Source organism: Typopeltis vanoorti, chromosome 4 (assembly GCF_054136105.1).
Source record: "Typopeltis vanoorti isolate ZY-2024b chromosome 4, IOZ_Tvanoo_1.0, whole genome shotgun sequence".
Lineage (NCBI taxonomy): Eukaryota > Metazoa > Arthropoda > Arachnida > Uropygi > Thelyphonidae > Typopeltis > Typopeltis vanoorti.
Genome location: NC_143552.1, coordinates 30,322,439 through 30,341,480, shown reverse-complemented (window position 1 = coordinate 30,341,480; position 19,042 = coordinate 30,322,439). Strand labels below are relative to the sequence as shown.

The 19,042-nt window shown below is 33.7% G+C and overlaps 1 protein-coding gene across 3 annotated transcripts in view; it reads left to right on the top strand.

Annotated features, from left to right (window-relative positions):
• The first annotated feature begins 240 nt into the window (after positions 1 to 240).
• Positions 241 to 19,042, top strand: part of Oat (Ornithine aminotransferase precursor) — a 279,809-nt gene continuing 261,007 nt past the window's right edge. The window contains exon 1 of one of the 3 annotated variants that reach the window (XM_090391734.1): positions 241 to 301. The gene's annotated coding sequence lies outside the window, so the exon portion shown is untranslated. Of the gene's footprint in view, positions 306 to 351; positions 371 to 19,042 lie in introns of those variants that run through there. The other 2 variants (XM_090391735.1, XM_090391736.1) reach the window with 2 other exon arrangements.

Here is a 19,042-nt window from a genome sequence, read left to right as displayed (position 1 = left end):
ATAAGCAATATGCTTAGTCACTATATGAAGTTTAATTGTATATAGACACATTAAAAAAATTAAAATAAATAAAAAGATAATTAAATAATTCATTATATTGCACATATAACGATATAATAAAGAAAGACCTTGACCTAAGGAATAATCTGTCTCCATATTCAATTACTGCTTATTTGCGTTGGAAAACAGCCACACTGACGTCAGAAGTCCAAAGAACATTTTCATCCCTTAAGGTGAGTGGTTGGATATATGACCTTCCTTTAAGACGCATGCAGTCTTACAACTTTTATCCACTTTCACGGTGCGTAAGTAAAATTTCCTGTGCATTTGTTCAATAATTTTATTAATACTCTTTGCCATTCTTCAAACCGTAAGTTATTATGAATATAATATTTGGTTATTAGAATATGACATAAAATTATCAGAAAATGTTGATTTTCAATTAATATAGTCTTAGGAAATAATAATCAATCATTTCGTTAACCTTCATGTTTAATCACGCTACATTCAGACAACTGTGTTACCTAAATGTTCTTCATACCAACAGCTGAACGTGCATTTCCTATGTAGTCTCATGCTGCTATCTTATTAAATTTTTCATATATATATATATATATATATATATACAGTATATATATATATATATATATACACACACACACACACACACACACACTTATTTATTTATATATATTTTTTTTAAAATAATAAAAAATTAATTTTTACGAGTAGCTTAATCGGCTTCGATTATTACTCGTTGCTTAACACCATCTGGGTTTGAATCCTATTCTCCAGGATTCCAAGAACTTTTATCGGGGCTTTTAAACTGAAGGTGAGTTAGCCAGTCTCGTACGAAGGCAAAGGGTTTTTCATCTCACAAAAACATGAAAATCTGGCCAGAAAAACACAAGCAGTTGGCAATAATACACTATGCAGATAGGATTAAAAGCCCTGTCATTGATCAAGTTACCAGAAGCCAAGTTACTTGGCTACGATGACAGGCCACTCAGTTTAACATGCAATGGAAGAAGAGAATTTAATTTTTATATAAGATGCTCGCGAGGTCCCGGTGCCTCAGCAATATGGGGTGCATATATATGTATTTTTTACGTTTCTTTTAACAGTCCCATTTCTTCACTAATTATTATATTTATTTGGTTCTATAACAATTTAGCCTTTATGATATAAAATTCACTCTCATGTTATTTTGAGGTTCTTGACGACGGAATTGTCTGAAATCGAAACTTTCGGAAGTGTGATACGGTCGGTATTTTGATATGGCTGTCTTAGAGAGAGAGAGAGAGAGAGAGAGAGAGGTGATGTGAGGAACCTTTATCAGGTCTTTTCACTCAAATGGTGAGTTAGCCGGTCTCATACGCCCGATACTCAGAATTTTCGTCCCTCAGAACAGGCAAACCGCCCCTTGAGCATACAAATCTAAGCGATTTATTTATTTATTTATTCGTATGGGGGTTTTCACCCCTTTCCCCCCGTCCCTTTTGGGGTAGTTGGGTTGAGCCCTTCTAATGAGGGATTACATTTAGGTGTGTGTGTGTGTGTGTGTGTGTATATATATATATATATATATATATATATATATATATACGGGGGAGGCTCGTCAATAGGGGCCGAGCCCCACCTATATTTGTATAACTAGCCCAATAATTGTAGTTTTAAAAAATATGTTTCTTGTAATTATTATTTTTTTATCTTTTTCCAACATGTTTTATTGTTTAATAAAAAAATTACTGTAGTATTTTGTGGCAATATTGTATAATGCGACTTAGTACGGTCTCTGGGTCCAGCCACGGCTGGCCCTATTTTATACGTGTAGAACACAGGGCATGTATGAGGCAAGTGCACTAGCGATCGTGTTTGTTTAGGCGCAACGCTTATCTTGGGGCCCAGTTTAGTCTGGCTCAGTCACTACGTTTGTACGTAAATAGGGAAACAATTCTTTCATTGTCTTATTATTTATTCTCGTTGTTGATCTGTTTTATTGTTTTTAGTGTGTTTAATTATTGTTGTCGTTTTTTGTTATAATTTATTTTAAAGTTTAAATTTTTATTACGTCCATAAACAATACATTTTAACTATGAACAAAATCGATAGTTTATTGGAAAAACGTTTCTCGTTATTTCTCTGAATCTCGGAAGTTTCGACATTGATTTATAAAATAAATAATAGAAATAATAACTTTTTTGTTTTAACACTTGAAAAATGAAAACATTTTGCAGGGCGGCCAGCTGGAGTCGAACCAGCGTCTTTGGATTTGCGGTTCACTTTGGATTTGCGGTACATATATATATATATATATATATATATATATATATATATATATATATATATATATATATATATATATATATATATATATATATATATATATATATATATATATATATATATATCAGGGGTGAATATTCCGGGTGTGCTAGGTGTGCAGTACTCATCCACGAAATATCAGTATCATCCATATTATACTTTTGCTGAGTGAGCTCCCCCAATTGTTTGCAGACTTTGCGCAATTCTTAAAATTGAACACAATATACTGTACTAATGTTTCATTGTCCTCTTCAGGAGGGGAATAAAGCATTAGTGGTTCATTAAGAAGGCACTTTTCACCGCATAAACATTGCGTCACATTCGCGTTAACAACCCGGGTGTTATGCTTTCGAAATGCATACACCTTTGAGCCATTCGAAAATATGTAAAGAGGGCGCAGTGGGTCAAATTCTTAGCTTTGTAATATTTTTAAACCGCTGAGAAGGCGGGTCTGGGTGAGCTAAAATTTTGAGCTCACTCAGCACTTAGCGTCTGTGATTGGCTATTGTCTCAACCAATCCAATTGAATGTTGTCACTTGTCATGAGTTGAGCGCTTTGTGTAATCGATAGCTGTATTACAAACAATTGTTATGCATGTTTTCAGGAACTGAAAATTTGAAAGTGAATGTTAGGAGAATAATGCTAATTGTTTTTTCTTTTGCAGTATAGCATCTGTTGAGGTTGCAAAGTTTTTTAACGGTATAGATGTATTTTTATTCTAGTCTTCGGAAATAACAGACAGTAAAAAAATATCTATTCCTGAATAAAAATGAATATTCCGTGTATTATAAGACGTTGTTGATCTACAACAAAATACCAGCATATGTGAGATTGATAAGACAGAAGAACCGCTAATACTAAAAAAAAAAAAAAAAACTAACGAATTTAGGATTCCCGAAAGTGTGGCTAATTCCGATAATGATCGGATGTTATGTATACTGAGTCTCAGTAAACAAAATAAAATTCTTGGAAAACGGAGCGAAATATACACAAACCAGAGAAATACACATAACATGTGCAACAAATTTTACGAGATGATTTGCTGCTCCATCAAACCTTATTTATTCCTGCAATACTCTCTCTCTCTCTCTCCATAAAGTTTTTTTTTTAATTATGCCTTCATAAATTCACTTATTAATGTTTAGAATTTATAGGATCGTGCTATTCGCTCTACCCAGCAACTTATAGGACACACACACACATATCACAAATGATAATCATTAATAATTCGTTTCCCATTAATGAAAGTGTTTTCTACTCACACTTATTCCTTCCTATTCTTACATGTCTTACAAATGATGGTTCACATATTTTCATCTTTGAGTATTTCAAATATACCAACCAAATATAGCATTCTCCTGCATTGTTGTTTTTTAATAAATCCTAAAACAGATTGTTCTCCCACTCTACGCAGAAGTATTCAAAGTTATCTTGCAATTAACTGCATTGGACCAATTAAGATGAGCGCTGATACGCTATGCACTCTCAAAACTTTCATACATCGATAAAATGCAATCACACGGTCAAATTATAATCCTAAAATTGGTTGAGATATGTAATCTTACACCCTCGACCCTGGGAACGCTTTGTCTGTCTTAAAATTTTATTATGGGTTGGCATGTAGCCACAGAATATCAATAAAACACGTGTTCCTGTTTTTGGTTCATTTTTTTCTGATTTGTGAACAGTGACCGATTAGTTTGCCCTCTGTGTCTAATGAGTTACTGATGAAGTGTGAATTGTAAATTTATAGTGAAACAAATTTAAACAGAAAATTATATTTTTAAAAGGTACGTGTATGTAATTTAATATTATTTTACTTGTTAGTTTTATGATTTTTTTTGCTTTTAAACTGAAATAATTTAATTTAGGATTAATTAATTAGTTGATTTTTAATAAAATATGCCGGTCAATTTTTTGATATGTGAAAATGCTAAAACTATTTAATTCTGAATACCTTTTTTCCCCCGAGAATCAAAGATCATTAAAATCGATGCAAAATGAAAATAATGTTTTTCATTATTATAGTTGTTCATCATTATTATAGTTTACATCGACAAATAATTACATTAAAAAAAAAAGCTAAAAGACGTTTATTGATGTAATTATTTAATTAAATCAATAATTATAAAAATTTATTGATGTAATTATTTGTCTCCAAGCTCCCCCCCCCCCACTGGAAAATTTTATGCGGACGCACGCCCATACATACGGTCAAATTGAAATTTATAGCGCGGGATCGAAATGAGCACGCGACGCCACTGATATATATATATAGGCAGAGTTCGACAAATTACTCAGAATCCTACTCGGGACGCAAAATATTTACTCGCCGAAGACCCTATTTTTTTTTTTTTTTTCAATGACATGTCCCAATAACTAAATAGGAGTCGCACAAAATGATTAATAGTGCTGTACCATGGTTGGAGAATTTTATTTTTTTTTTCATTATTAAATCTACTCGCCACGAGCGAGTGGGCGAGCGTATTTGTTGAGCCTCGGTTATAGGTATGGGTATATAAGTGTATATACCCATACATAAGCAATTTTCAATTTCATTGTGAAGACAAAGCATGCAGTTTTTATAAGAATTTTATATGAATATATGTTTGAGAAAAGATTAAAAGGCAATGCATATTACAGTGCGCTGGGAAATGTGATCCACCAAAAAAAGCAGTAATTTTATTTGTATAATTCTATTTTCCAAACGATACGACTAAGAATTTGATGAAGAAAATCATAAAAGCACATTCTTAGATAATGAAATAACTAAACTAACGAATAACAAGTCTTCAGTTTAAGGGAATAAAAATCGCTTATTATTTTACAGTCAGTATGCGAAACTCTGAGATCGAAAACTACGATCTAAGAGTTTCATGCCGAAGAACTATCGGCGAATCCAAGCGTAAGTGAACACCTGGTAGTACAACACCAAGGCAACTCGAAGCAAAAACTCGAAACTATAAAATAAACATTGTTATCCAATATACGTAAGAGTCGTTACTATGCATTACAGGTCGATGAATTCGCCGAAATTACAACTTTTGCAAATCTTCTAGTGTTCGTTAGGTACGAAAAAAATCAAAAGCTTCATGACGACTTTTTATTTTGCTAACTCTTGTCAGAACATACAACAGGAAAAGAAATATTCAACAATATAAATACATTTATGAATCAAAACAAGCTTGATTGGAAAAGTTGTGTTGAAATAAGTACGGACGGAGCGAAATCCATGGTCAGATCTAAAAAAAAAAAAAAAAAAAAAAAAAAAGGGCTTATTTCAAGGATTCAATCTGTTGCACAAGATGCAAAGTCGACACACTGCTGTATACACAAGGATGCTTTGGCTACACATATGATGTCTACAAACCTAAGAAAAGTTCTGGATGAAGCTGTAAAAATCATAAATTATATTAAAGGCCGTCCTCTAAATGCCAGACTTTTTTCTCAACTTTGTGAAGAAATGGGAAGTAATCATACACAACTTCTTTTCCATATCGATGTTCGTTGACTTTCTCGCGGAAAAGTCCTTACTCGTTTATTTGAACTTCGGAATGAACTACAAGATTTTCTTGATGAAAATTTTGAATTGAAAAAATATTTACATAATTGGAAATGGCTCAGTCAATTAGAATACCTGGCAGATATATTCACTGTATTAAATATCTTAATCTATCTTTACAAGGCAAGGAAATGTCTATATTTCATGTCCAAGATAAAGTGAACGCCACACTGGCAGAGATGAAGTTCTGGCAAAAGCGAGTTGGTAATGGAGAATTTGACGCGTTTCCATCTCTTCATGAAATGCTCGCAAGTTCAAATGAACAAATTGATTATGTGAAAATTATCATGCAGCATTTACAAAGCTTACAAATGAATATAGAAAAGTATTTCCCTGAATTGGACATTAATATTGAGCGGATAAGATACCTTTTCAATATCAACAAATCTATGCCAAAGGGTCTGTCTGTCGCCATTAGAAGAAGAACAATTTTTAGAACTAGCTTCTAATGGTTTCCTGAAATATAAATACAACAAGAATACGTTATCATCATTTTGGCTACAAATATAGAATGAATTTCCTGAATTAACAGATAAAGCTCTAAGGTTCATTTTTCCATTTCCAAGTTCATATCTGTGCCAAGTTGAATTTTCGTCCCTTGTAGGATATTAAGACGAACAAGAGGAACCGCATCTAAGCTTGAAATGAACAACTATAGAGCCACATTTTGCTGAAATTTTATCCCACCATAAGCAATTTCACTCCTCTCATTGATGATAAATTATTTAAATTAAGTAAAAATGTATTGTATCTTTATAAATTTTTTCTATTAAAAATAAATCTTTTATTTTTGTTTACATGTACATCTAAATTTAAATAAAATAGATATTTACAATGAAATATACTTATTTATTACTTATTATTATTGTTATTATTTTGATAAGGGAGGTTCTTGGTAATAATGAAAATTTAACAAGGGGTACATGGATATTTGAAGTTTGAGAAACACTTTTTAGGCGATCTATCCATTAGTGAGTCTTTAATTTTATTGTTTAAAAATGTGTTTTGATTTGTTAGTTAGTCTTCGAGTATTAATTTTAACGTTACATCAACGAAATACAAATACATTTTCTCAACATCATGCTTCTACAGCAAATCTTTATCGATTACTGTAGAAGTTCAGCAGAAAAATAATTTATTGAGAGGAAAGTCAAGTTCACATCTGAAAAGTTGATATACGATTTCAAATCTATGAGCTGCACCCTTCCTTTTTGATTTTTTAACCATCGAGAAACGCTCCAACATAGCCAACAAAGTTTTCTAACAAGTTTCTTCCCTTCCATTTTGGAGAATTTGAGGAAACCTGTTAGTAGACATTCCATACCACTGTGTAACTGTTCTTCTCTGATCTCCTAATTGGTTTTCATTTCAATCCATAATGTTTTATTTATTTTTCTCAAACACTTGTTTTCAAAGCTTACAGTCTTTGTTCTGCCTTCCGTTTGATAACCAACGTCTTCACCATAAAGAACCGTGGGGAGCACCAATGAACTATATACAGTTGACCCTTGAACAACGCCGGGGCTAGGGCTGCCGATCCCCACGTTGTTCGAAAATCTGCGTATAACTATCGACTCCCCAAAAACTTAACTACTAATAACCTACTGTTGACCAGAAGCCTTACCGATAACATAAACAGTCGATTAACACATATTTTGTATGGTGTGTATATATTATCTACTCTATAATATAAAATGATAAGCCTTTTTTGTAACGTTTTTGTGTCACGTTTTTTGTCAAGTTATTTGAAACTTTTTGGAACTCAGGGGCTACCCTGAGTGTCGAGTCTTCAAAATTCAAGGAGAACAGGCCTACCAGTCTGGAACTAGGGGGGGGGTCGGAACCCCCCTTTCGAGTCATCTGAATTCAAGGAGAATTGGCCTACCAGTCTGCAACTTAGGAGGGTTGGTCGCCGCAGGCACAGGGGGTGGTACCGCCCTCTTTCGAGTTTTCGAAATTCGAGTCATCAGAATTCAAGGAGAACCGGTCTACCAGTCCAGAACTCGGGGAGTTGGGTGCCGTAGGCGCCAGGAGGGGGGGGAGGAACCCCCTTTCGAGTTTTCAAAATTCGTGTCATCAGAATTCAAGGAGAACCGGCCTACCAGTCCGGAACTCGAGGGATTGGGCGTCAGGGGGGGGGGACCCCTTTTGAGTCATCAGAATTCAAGGAGAACCGGCCTACCAGTTCGGAACTCGGGGGGGGGGCGTAGGCGTCAGGGGGAGGGGTCCCCCTAGTATACTATATTCTTACAATAAAATAAACTAGAGAAAAGAAAATGTTATTAAAAATAATCATAAGGAAGTGAAAATACATTTACAGTACTGTACTGTATTTATCGGTACCGTAAGTTTACGTCGGCTGGTTACAAGATGAATCCTATGTCTATCCGTACCTACATCAATATTATCTTATATGATACAAAACACTGAACATGCTATACGTATTAGTAACACTAAACATCAAAAAAAAATAATAATAAAATAAATAAATAAATAAATAAACATAATGTGAAAAAGAAATTATTCATATTTATTTATAGGTACAGTAATGATTCGTGTATATCATGTAATCATGTATAATGATTCATGCATTGATACGAAGAAGCAGCAGTATGATTGCTTCGAGGTAGCCTAGCTTATATATTAATGAATGAATCGTTATAAATTTTTATTGTATGCTAATTAATTAATTTAACTAATTAATAACAGTTAATTTATGCAGTTATGATTTAATACTGCATCTTTACGTTTGTTTACATTTCTCTCGACTGCGAATGGCCATGTACGGTCTGTAAGTGTGCGTAAGTTTTGATAAATTTTAACTTTTTATAATAGATTTATGTATACGTACTTTATGGTAGTAAATGAGTATCTATATATGTTTTATGCATTCATGACATACCTAACTTTTTCTTAATTTTTTCGATATTTCTAAGCTACGCGGTTCGTCTGCGATTTTTTCAAATTGTCGCAAATCTCCAAAACATTTTCCAATATATTTATTAAAAAACCGCTTATAAGTGGACCTGCGTTCTTCAAAGGTCAACTGTACTTTGATTTTAGTTCTTTGCAGAGATGTGTTATATATTTGTAAATTTGGTCATAATAGACTACCTTTGATTTATATCGTGTTTAATAGTTTCTTCATAATTTAGCCTGTCAATGCCTAAGTAACTGAATTTTTTAACCCGTTCCTGTTTCCCTCCACTTTTAAGTTAAGCTCTTCTCCATTTCCACCCATGGCTATTGCATTTGGATTTACTAAAATTTATCTGCATTGCATAGTCCGGTGGCGTTCAACCTTTTTTTACTATGCGAGCTACTTTTCTATACTAAGCTATTTGGCGATCTACTCTCTTATAAAGATCACGTTCCCCCAACCTGATATCTGATTACGCACAACTATGCAGTTAAATGCGCTCACTCACTCACTTCGGAGGACCGACTCTCCCAGCCCTAAAAACTTTAAAGAAACTAAAAACTTTATTTGTGTATTTAAAAATTTATTTATCACTTTTAATTATTTTAATACAACAAATAAAACAAATATATTGGAATAAAATATTTATTTCTCTATTTTGGAAAACCAAAGTTGGAAAAAATAACAGATTGATTACAAACTCACAAGTTACAGGAAATGCTGGTTGATTAAAAAAAAAAAGTTAATGTGAAATTTGGCATTTTTTGGACCTCGCAATATTTTCATAGTCAAAACAACAAAATCATATTTTGTTGTCCAGAAAGTCCTGCCTTTAAATTTATAATTTTTGATTCACGTATTTCGGAATTTTTGGGAAGATCATCATATTTTGCATGTAGCGATCGAAAATGTCTCTCAATATTACCTTTCTTGGAATTGCTACAGATGAATTACAAATCAAACAACACTTTCCATTTACCATTGTAAAGAAACAATCCATTTCCCATTCCTTGTGAAAATGATACGTCTTCGATTTCTTTGATACACTCATGATTATCCTCAAATTAAAAAAAATAACTTTTAAATATTTTATTAAAATAAAAAATGTTTTATAACTTATCAATTAGCGAACAAAATAATGGCAAACCCAACGATAAATTGAGAGCAACTGAAATTCTAACAGTGGGTAGTGGGAAGTGTGTGATGTAGTTACGAGTAAACACGATTATAAACGAAACGCATACGATGTGCCTTGCTTATAATCGTATTCACTCGGCTCACTGTTTGACTTCCACTGATCCAAATTAATTCATTTAGCCGGACCAGGGGCGCGCCAAGGGTATTTGTCGCCCCTGTGCAAACTTTTATCGGTCGCCCCTTAAAAAAATAACTAAAAGAAATTGCATGTAGCATTTACTACAATAAATAAAATAACAATTTATGTAAACCAAAAGTTACATGTCTTATTTATTAAAAACACAGAATACATAGTTTCGTATTATTTTTAACAATTTTTCAAAAACAAACAAAAAAAGAACAACAATTATTTCTTAATATAAACAAAGATTAATTGCACATGCCTTTATGTAAAATTTACTTGACGTGATTTTTTTGTAGCAAAATCATTTATTATATCCTCCATATCTAAGTTGGTAGCAATTTGATGTTCTATGCTAATAAGACTTAAATTGGTCTATCCTGTGTCCATTGTACTGCGGAGATGATTTTTTTATAATTTTCAGTTTTGAAAAGGATCTTTCGCCAGTTGCAACAGTCACAGGTATTGTTAAATAAATTCTTAGTGTTATTGACAAATTGGAGGAAAACACTAATAAGATCATTCAAAAATATATACTCAGGTACCGAAAATGCGTTCATATTCGGATTAAGATAGATTAAAATATTTTCAATTTCCTCGCATAATTCCAAGGAGTTTATATCAGAATCTTTACATTTGTCAAGTTTATCTCCAAATCTTTACAATTTACAATATTTTAATTTTTCTTTTTTCTCCATTGGGTTTAATAAATCAATGTCATTTAAAAATTCAAAAACATCGTTATGTTCTTTCAATAATGTAAATCTTTCATCAAGTTTTGAAATAGCTATATCAATTATAACTAAATAAAAATTGACTTTGAAATTTTGTTCTTGCGATTCAATAACTTCATCTTCACTTTCATACGAGAATAATCTTTTTGTTTTCCGAAGTCTGACTATTGGCATACAAGGAAAACTTGGATCACAATCCACTGTATTTGCAATTTCGGCTGCTTCACCTAACATACTTCTGAATGCCTCATCTGTTCTACAATCCTTTAAATAATTTTTCATTATTGCAGACATAATTACGTCCTGTTTTCGCTTCAAATTACTTATGACATTAATTTTCGATAAGATTTGGTGCCATATAACAAGAGAACATATGAATTTGAAAGATTTAATTTTTAATAATAATGATTCAGCTTGTTCCCTGTGTCGCTATCTCTTGATATAAAATGTATAAAGCGTCGTATATTTTTTCTAAATTATACCTTAAAGCTTTTACAGCGTCTATGCGGCTTGACCATCTCGCATCACAAACAAACTTTTTTAACAGTAAAACTTGGGCATTCTTCTTTTAAAATTTTCAAACGATAGGCAGATTTAGGAAAAAAAATTATATATTTCCTGAATTAATGAAAAAAAAATTGCTATTTTACGCGGAACACTTGCAGCGTCATTTACAACTAGATTAAGCGTATGAGTGGCATATGGTACGTAAAACGCTCTCGGGTTCATATCTAATATTCTCTTTTGGAGACCCTGATTTTTGCCTTTCATGTTTGCCCCGTTATCATATGCTTGAGCACGTAAATCGTAAAGATTTATAAGTTATTTTTTGATTGCAAAAAATCTACAACAAAATTTGTCAAACCTTCGCCTGTTGAGTTTGTAATTAAATAAAATCCTAAAAAGTGTTCTCTGATTTCTATTTTCTTGTTGTCATTATCGAGGTAAACAAATCTTACAACAATACTTAATTGATTTAAGTTAAGGGATATTACATCCCATATTGTTTCTTAGCCGAATAAGAAACTCAAAGAGTTTAATGTCAAATATAGAAACTATATAAAGTTCGGCGGTATAGTTTCTATATTCGGCATGAAACTCTTTGAGTTTCTTATTCGGCTAAGAAACAATATGGGATGTAATATCCCTTAACTTAAATAAATTCATGTCGCCGAATTGAAGCCTTGGGCTCTTCATATAATTAGTAAATACTTAATTGATTTTCGTGAGATGCGTCTGTAGTGGTGTCTAAAATAATAGCGTAATATTTATTTAATTTTAGCATTTTAACAATATTAGATTTTATTTTTTTCTCCTATTATCGAAATTATTTCATTTTGCATTTTTTTCGCCTAAATAATGTGGCATTTTAACATAAATTTAAAGCCAAACGGCTATTTTTCTGGCATCCTTAATAATAATTAAGGGGATACAAATCCCTTGTTGTTCAACTGCCAGTAAGCAAAACTCTAAGATCGAGAACTACGAATCTATGAGTTTCATATATACCGAAAAACTATCGGCGAATCCAAGTGTAAATGACCACTTGGTAGTACAACACCAAGGCAACTCCGAAGCAAAGGTGGAGCAAGCTCCCTCACTATCCTTGATATTTTCTCATAATGTAAAAACACAGCCCCTAGGGGAATGTAATATTGTAATTACATTATGAGGAGAGGTCACTACCCAGACCGGTTTCAACCTTTTTTGAGGTCTCATCAGTGAGTAGGTAGACCTGGAAGATAACAAGGTAGGACGCAGGACATACTGTATATGGCGCAGAGGGTGAAGCTTGACGCTTTTCATATTCCCTGTTGTCTGTTTCGGGAGCAGTGATGGGAGAGATTTGTGAGCTATTTTAGCTCGCCCTGAGTGGGCAGAAGTGGTTACTCGTCGTTGAGTGTTAGGATGGCTTTCGGTCTTTTATGTTTCCAGTGGTCATTTCCGTCATAGTTTCCGGCTTGCTGTATTAGTTGGTTTGGATGCGTAGATGTCTTCATAAAGAATTTTTCTGCTAGGGAGCGTAGTAGTGGAGAGATGTAGGGGATATTTATGTCCTGATGGATCTGGGCGTTCCTGATGAACCACGGGGCGTCCAGAATCATTCGCAGGCATTTGTTCTGTAGTCTTTGTAGCTTGAGAATGTTTGTCTTGGAGGTATGGCTCCAGGCTGGGGAGGCGTATATGACTGTGGGACGGATCACCGTCTTGTACAGTAGAATTTTGTTTCTTGAGCTTAGTTTGCTGTGTCTGTTGATCAAGGGATATAGCTGGGCGATAACTTTTGAAGCTTTGGTGCATGTGGCTGTTGAAGCATAATCACTTATCGAGAATTATTCCGAGGTATTTTGCTTCAGTTTTCCAGGGAATTTTGGAGTTGAACAGGGTGATGTCTCCTTTGGGAGATGCTCGTCTTCTTGTGAAGAGTATCGTTTTGCTTTTCTGCGGGTTTAATTGTAGTCGCCAGTCTTTAAACCATTTTTCTAGATTCAGGATGATATCTTGTATTTTTTTTTGGTAATGAGATATGGTTGGCGAGATCTGGCTAAAATAGCCGTGTCATCAGCATAAAGGGCGATGGTGGATGTGAGAGGATTTTGAGGGATGTCTGCCATATAGATGTTGAACAGGATCGGGGATAGCAGTGATCCTTGAGGAACACCAGCAAGGATTTTCCGTTGGGTTGAGACTGTTTCATTGACTTTGGCTTGCATCCTCCTGTTGGAGTGGTATGATTTGATCAGGTGTATCATGTCTAGTGGAAGATAACAAGGTTTAAGTGAAAAGAACTTACATACCTTTACTATACGAATGCCATAAAGGTGTGTTTGTATATTATAACATAAATTTAAAGCCAAACAACTATTTTTGGCTTTAAATTTATGTTATAATATACTTAATTATAATAAATAATATGTTATAATAAATTTAAAGCCAAACGGCTATTTTTGGCTTTAAATTTATGTTATAATATACAAACACACATTTATGGCATTCGTATAGTAAAGGTATGTAAGTTCTTTTCAATTAAACCTTGTTATCTTACAGGTCTACCTACTCACTGATGAGACCTCAAAAAAGGTTGAAACCGGTCTGGGTAGTGACCTCTCCTCATAATGTAATTACAGTATTAAATCCCCTAGGGGCTGTGTTTTCACATTATGAGAAAATATCAAGGATAGTGAGGGAGCTTGCTCCACCTTTGCTTCGAGTTGTCTTGGTGTTGTACTACCAAGTGGTCATTTACACTTGGATTCGCCGATAGTTTTTCGGTATATATGAAACTTATAGATTCGTAGTTGCTTGATCTTAGAGTTTTGCTTACTGGCAGTTGAACAACAAGGGATTTGTATCCCCTTAATTGTAATGTGGCATTTTGTTCTTATCGGTTTGTATTCGACTTATATGATCTGCCATTACATTATCGAATTTTGCTACAGTTTCTATTAATTTTAAAAAATTACCGTTGCTATCTTCAAAAAGTTTATTACTGTTACCTCTGAAAGGTAACAGTAATAAACTAAAAATTGAACTGTATAAATAATCCTTTCTATTACCGGTTTCCAACGATTTTTTTCTAGTTTTATTAATTGTTCATTTACTGCATCTATTGTATTATTATTTATAAATGACTTTTTTAAATCGATCCATGACTTGTAACATTTGATGTGTGCTTCACTTTTTTCATAGCGCACTAATGTTCTCGATAAATGTTGCCAATCGCAATAACCAGTTGCATCATTGAACGCATTAATTTTATCGTTAAAAAGTTTACAAGGAAAACAATATACTGAATTTTTGCATTTAGAATACAATAACCAATTAATCGTTTATAGTAATAATCTGCTGAAAATGATCTGGTTTTTTTTTTTTTTTTTCATCTTTTGAAAAATCAATATCATATATTTGTTTTGGTCCAACATCTATTAGAATCATTTGGAGATTATCTGCTATTTTTAAAGGCCACTTTCCTGGATCATCAAAATCATGCTCAAGGATAGAATTCATAAGAGAGTTTTCAGTTGTTATATTTGTATTGCACACGCTTTTGTCACCTGTTTCTTCCGGTGAGCTGTTGAGAGTTTCAGAAGTGAAAGATGAATTTTCTAAGCATCGTTTTTTAACAGCTATAGAATCTTCAGTTAAATGTATGGCAGAAGAATAAGAATCTTCAGAATTTTCTCGAGCAACTGAAGATTTGTCTGTACATGAAGATGTAGATACAAAATAATTGGAAATAGGAGTCGTAATTTTTTTTTACATTTTCTTCTTTCTGTGCTCTTCGTTTACTGTATTCTGCTCCAGAAAATCTTTTTCTTCCGTCTGACATCTAAAAGTAAGGCTCGTTAATTATATTATATTAGTTAAATTTTACGATGTAGGCTATACCAAGAAATGAATGTTATTACTATTAATGATTATACTGCATTGTATAATCCAAATTAGATATTAGCTACATAAAATAAATATTTGATATTTGTTTCTTGCTGCCCTATCAATGTTGCCACCTGGGTGCGGTGTCCCCTTTGCACCCTCGGGTTGGCGCGGCCCTGAGCCGGACTTATAAGAAAATTACTGATTTGACAATTTTAACGAAAAATAAATAAACAATAGCAATACACTTAAAGAGAATTAAAAAATAATACAAAATAATGATAAATGAAATATTATTTTTGCCAGCCTGGTTGGCCGAGTGGTTAGCGTATCTGCTCTCCAACCAAAAAGGCTGCGGGTTCGAATCCCACCGTGGGCATGGATGTTTGTGTTGTCTGTGGAAATACTAGTGGCGGTAGATGACGTTGTTGTAATTGCGGTCAGTTGGTGGATTGAGTGGTTGAGACAGAGTTGTGGAGCAGGTGTCCTCCCTCGATGAGTCTTTGGACTCCCTGGAGGTGTCTAATAATAATAAAATAATTATGTTTTCAGTTTTAATTAAATTTGTAAGGAGGAATAAACAAGAGATCGACCTGTCGATCACGATCGAAAGTTGAACACCACTGGCATAGTCTTTACAGTTTTTATGTAGATTTCAATCGTGTACTTTTAAGTTTTCTTTAAGCCTGTTTCGTCATCGCCAGAGTTACTATGTGTATCAGATAATTCATCAACTATCTTTTCCTGTTTGTCAGTTTTATTATAGTATTAAATGCAGAATATAGAGCAGTGCACTGCATTTAGTGACAATATGAAAAATTACAATATTTATTATAATTAGATTCAACTGGAATTTATTATCCTATATAACGAAAAACACCCTTTTCCAAACTGCACTTTCCCCTACTGCACAGACGCAAACAAAAGAAAGCACTAAATTAAGTACAATATTCTATCAACCTATTTGAATGTAACTGATAAGGAAATTTATTCAATCATATATACTTCATCACTAAGGGCAGAAACAAACGCACAGACGCAAACAAAAGAAAGCACTAAATTAAGTACAATATTCTATCAACCTATTTGAATGTAACTGATAAGGAAATTTATTCAATCATATATACTTCATCACTAAGGGCAGAAACAAACGGATTTTATCTAATACACATTTTTAAACACAAATACCGTTTTATTATTATTTTTTTTTTATGACTCGAAACAAGAGAACATTACATTTGGGATTTTGTATGCCATTAAGATGAACATCTTAATGGTATAGAAGTCATAAAAAGCCATAAGAGAAGTGGCGGCTTATACATAAGCACTGCGACACTGCAGCACCCCCAAGGAAAAAACGAAAAAAAATTTTGTTTGTGTTTATAAATAATAACAATGCTTACAACATTATATAAATGTAATACAACATGTTAAAGGTTACAGTTTACGTTTTGACATTAATTGAATAGTTAATAATTGGAATTGTTCGATTAACGCTTTAGATTACGAAATAAATGCACTGCGATAACGCAGTGTCTAAATTATCACATTTGGTCAGTTCCGGCTAGACTCGCCGATATTCGTTTGCACTTGTCACTGGACGTAACAAGTGAATCTGACACTGCTCGTCTGAGCAGTGTCGTTACAGATGAATTGTATGCTTGTGCGCGTTATTTCTTTGAGATACGAAACTTTTATTACTGGTGTGTGTGTTCGTGGTGAGGGTGATATATTTTTGGTAAATCTTATTTTATTCTGTTAAAATAGCATATAATTATATATTTATTATAAATACAAGGCTGAATTATGACGAGTGTCACTGTTGAAAATATGTAAAGAATTATATTTTCTCGTTACACGAAACAAATGCACTGCGATCTAATGCAGTGTCGGAATGTCAAAATCGACACTGCTCGTTGAGCAGTGTCGCTGCAGATAAATTGTATGCTTGCGCGCGTTATTTCTGTGTACGAAACTTTTATTATTGGTGTGTGTTCGTAGTGAGGGTGAAATATTTTTAATAAAGCAATTTTTGTAATATGTAAATTTACTTATTAATAAATTGGTTACTGATTAGGAAAAAATGAATAATTTTTTCTTATTTTGCATATGCAGCACCCCAGTGGCGCACTCAGGATTTAATCTTGGAGGGGGGGGGGGAGTTGTGTAGACGATTTGCGAATACACATTACGCATCGCATACGACCTATGACTGAGCATCTGCAGTGATCGCTAATTCATAAGTAGTATAGAAATAGAAGACACGACACAACATAAATAAAAAAAATGAATTTTAATTAGGAAAAGATTTTTGGAAAATTTTCTAGTGTTTTTTTCCTTTTCTTTGGGGGGAGGGTGCCCCCCCCTCTGGGTGCGCCACTGCAGCACCCCCACTTAAAATTTTCACCGTCCGCCACTGCATAAGAGTCTACCGAATTGAAATTGACATAACATTTATAAAGTGTGGCCCATAAGTCACGAAGGGGGGGATGTGAATCACTTTTTTTTTATTATTAATTTTTCCATTTATTTTATTTTATTTATTTTATTTTTTTCAGGTATGGTAAGGAACATTTGGGAAATTAATCATGGAAAAGTTCACAACCCAACAACGAACCAAAATCGTGCAATTTTAACTGAACTCATATTGGAAAGCGAAAATTTCGCGAAGATCTACAATTAATTGGTCATCACATTCTCCAGATCTGACGGCTCCCAACTTCTTCCTGTGGGGGTTACCTCAAGGAAAAGGTGTCTGTGAATAGGCTCCAGACAATCCAACAACTGAAAGAGAACATTCGTGCAGAAATTAGGGCGCTGCAGCCAGAAACATTAACAGCCGTCATGGAAATCTCTTTCCATAGAAAAAGCCCGTCTTTGTGAAGCCGAAAATGAAAGGTATTTACGTGATGTGTTTTTTTCATAAATAATAAAAATCCCAAAGTTCTGTATTTCATTATAATAATAATAATAAAAAAGAATCAAGTAATTAATAAATAAAAAAGTTATTAAATATTTAAACCCTTCCTGACTCATGGGTCATTTGAGAATTCGTAAAAATGAGCCCGTCGGCTGCGGAAGGGAAGTGTTATGAGGTCACGCGAGTTTCCGCCTGCACGCAACTCGCAGAGACAGTCTGGCGCGAACGTGTTAACTTCACGAGTCACTAGTACTACACAATCACATTAATCACGAAATATCTGAGATAATAATGGTAAGCAGTCGACTGCAAACATGTGGCTATGCAGCCACGAGACAATTATGTCCGAGCTATTTATTGAAACAAGGAACTATATTTTACAAAACTGGTCAACAATACATTTATTACAACAATCATTACAAATGTTTTTGATTTACCAAAATACCGGTAGAAAACAACGAATTACCAGTAAATTTTAAAGGATTTTTGCGCCATTTACTAATAAACCAGTTTATCGGTACTGAAGTCCCTAATTGCGAGACGAAAAACCCTTCACTTTTCTTTTGAGACCGGCTCACTGACTTTCATTTGTAAAAATTGATAAGTTCTTTGTGTCCTAGATAGGATTCGAACTCAGGTCTTTCCATCGAAAATGATCCCTCAAAACCGACTGAACTGTGGAGGTTCTAACGTTTAATTACTCTTCCTATAATACAGGGTTCCCCAAAGTCATTTGGTGAAATAAGGCAAATTTCAAACAAACATCTTAATGACATGATTCCCAAACCCATTCACATGCCATCTCCTATCTCGAAGTTTGATTACCATGATGCGACTCATGGTTAACTACGGGAATTACGGCATGTGATGAGGGCCCTATATTTAGGA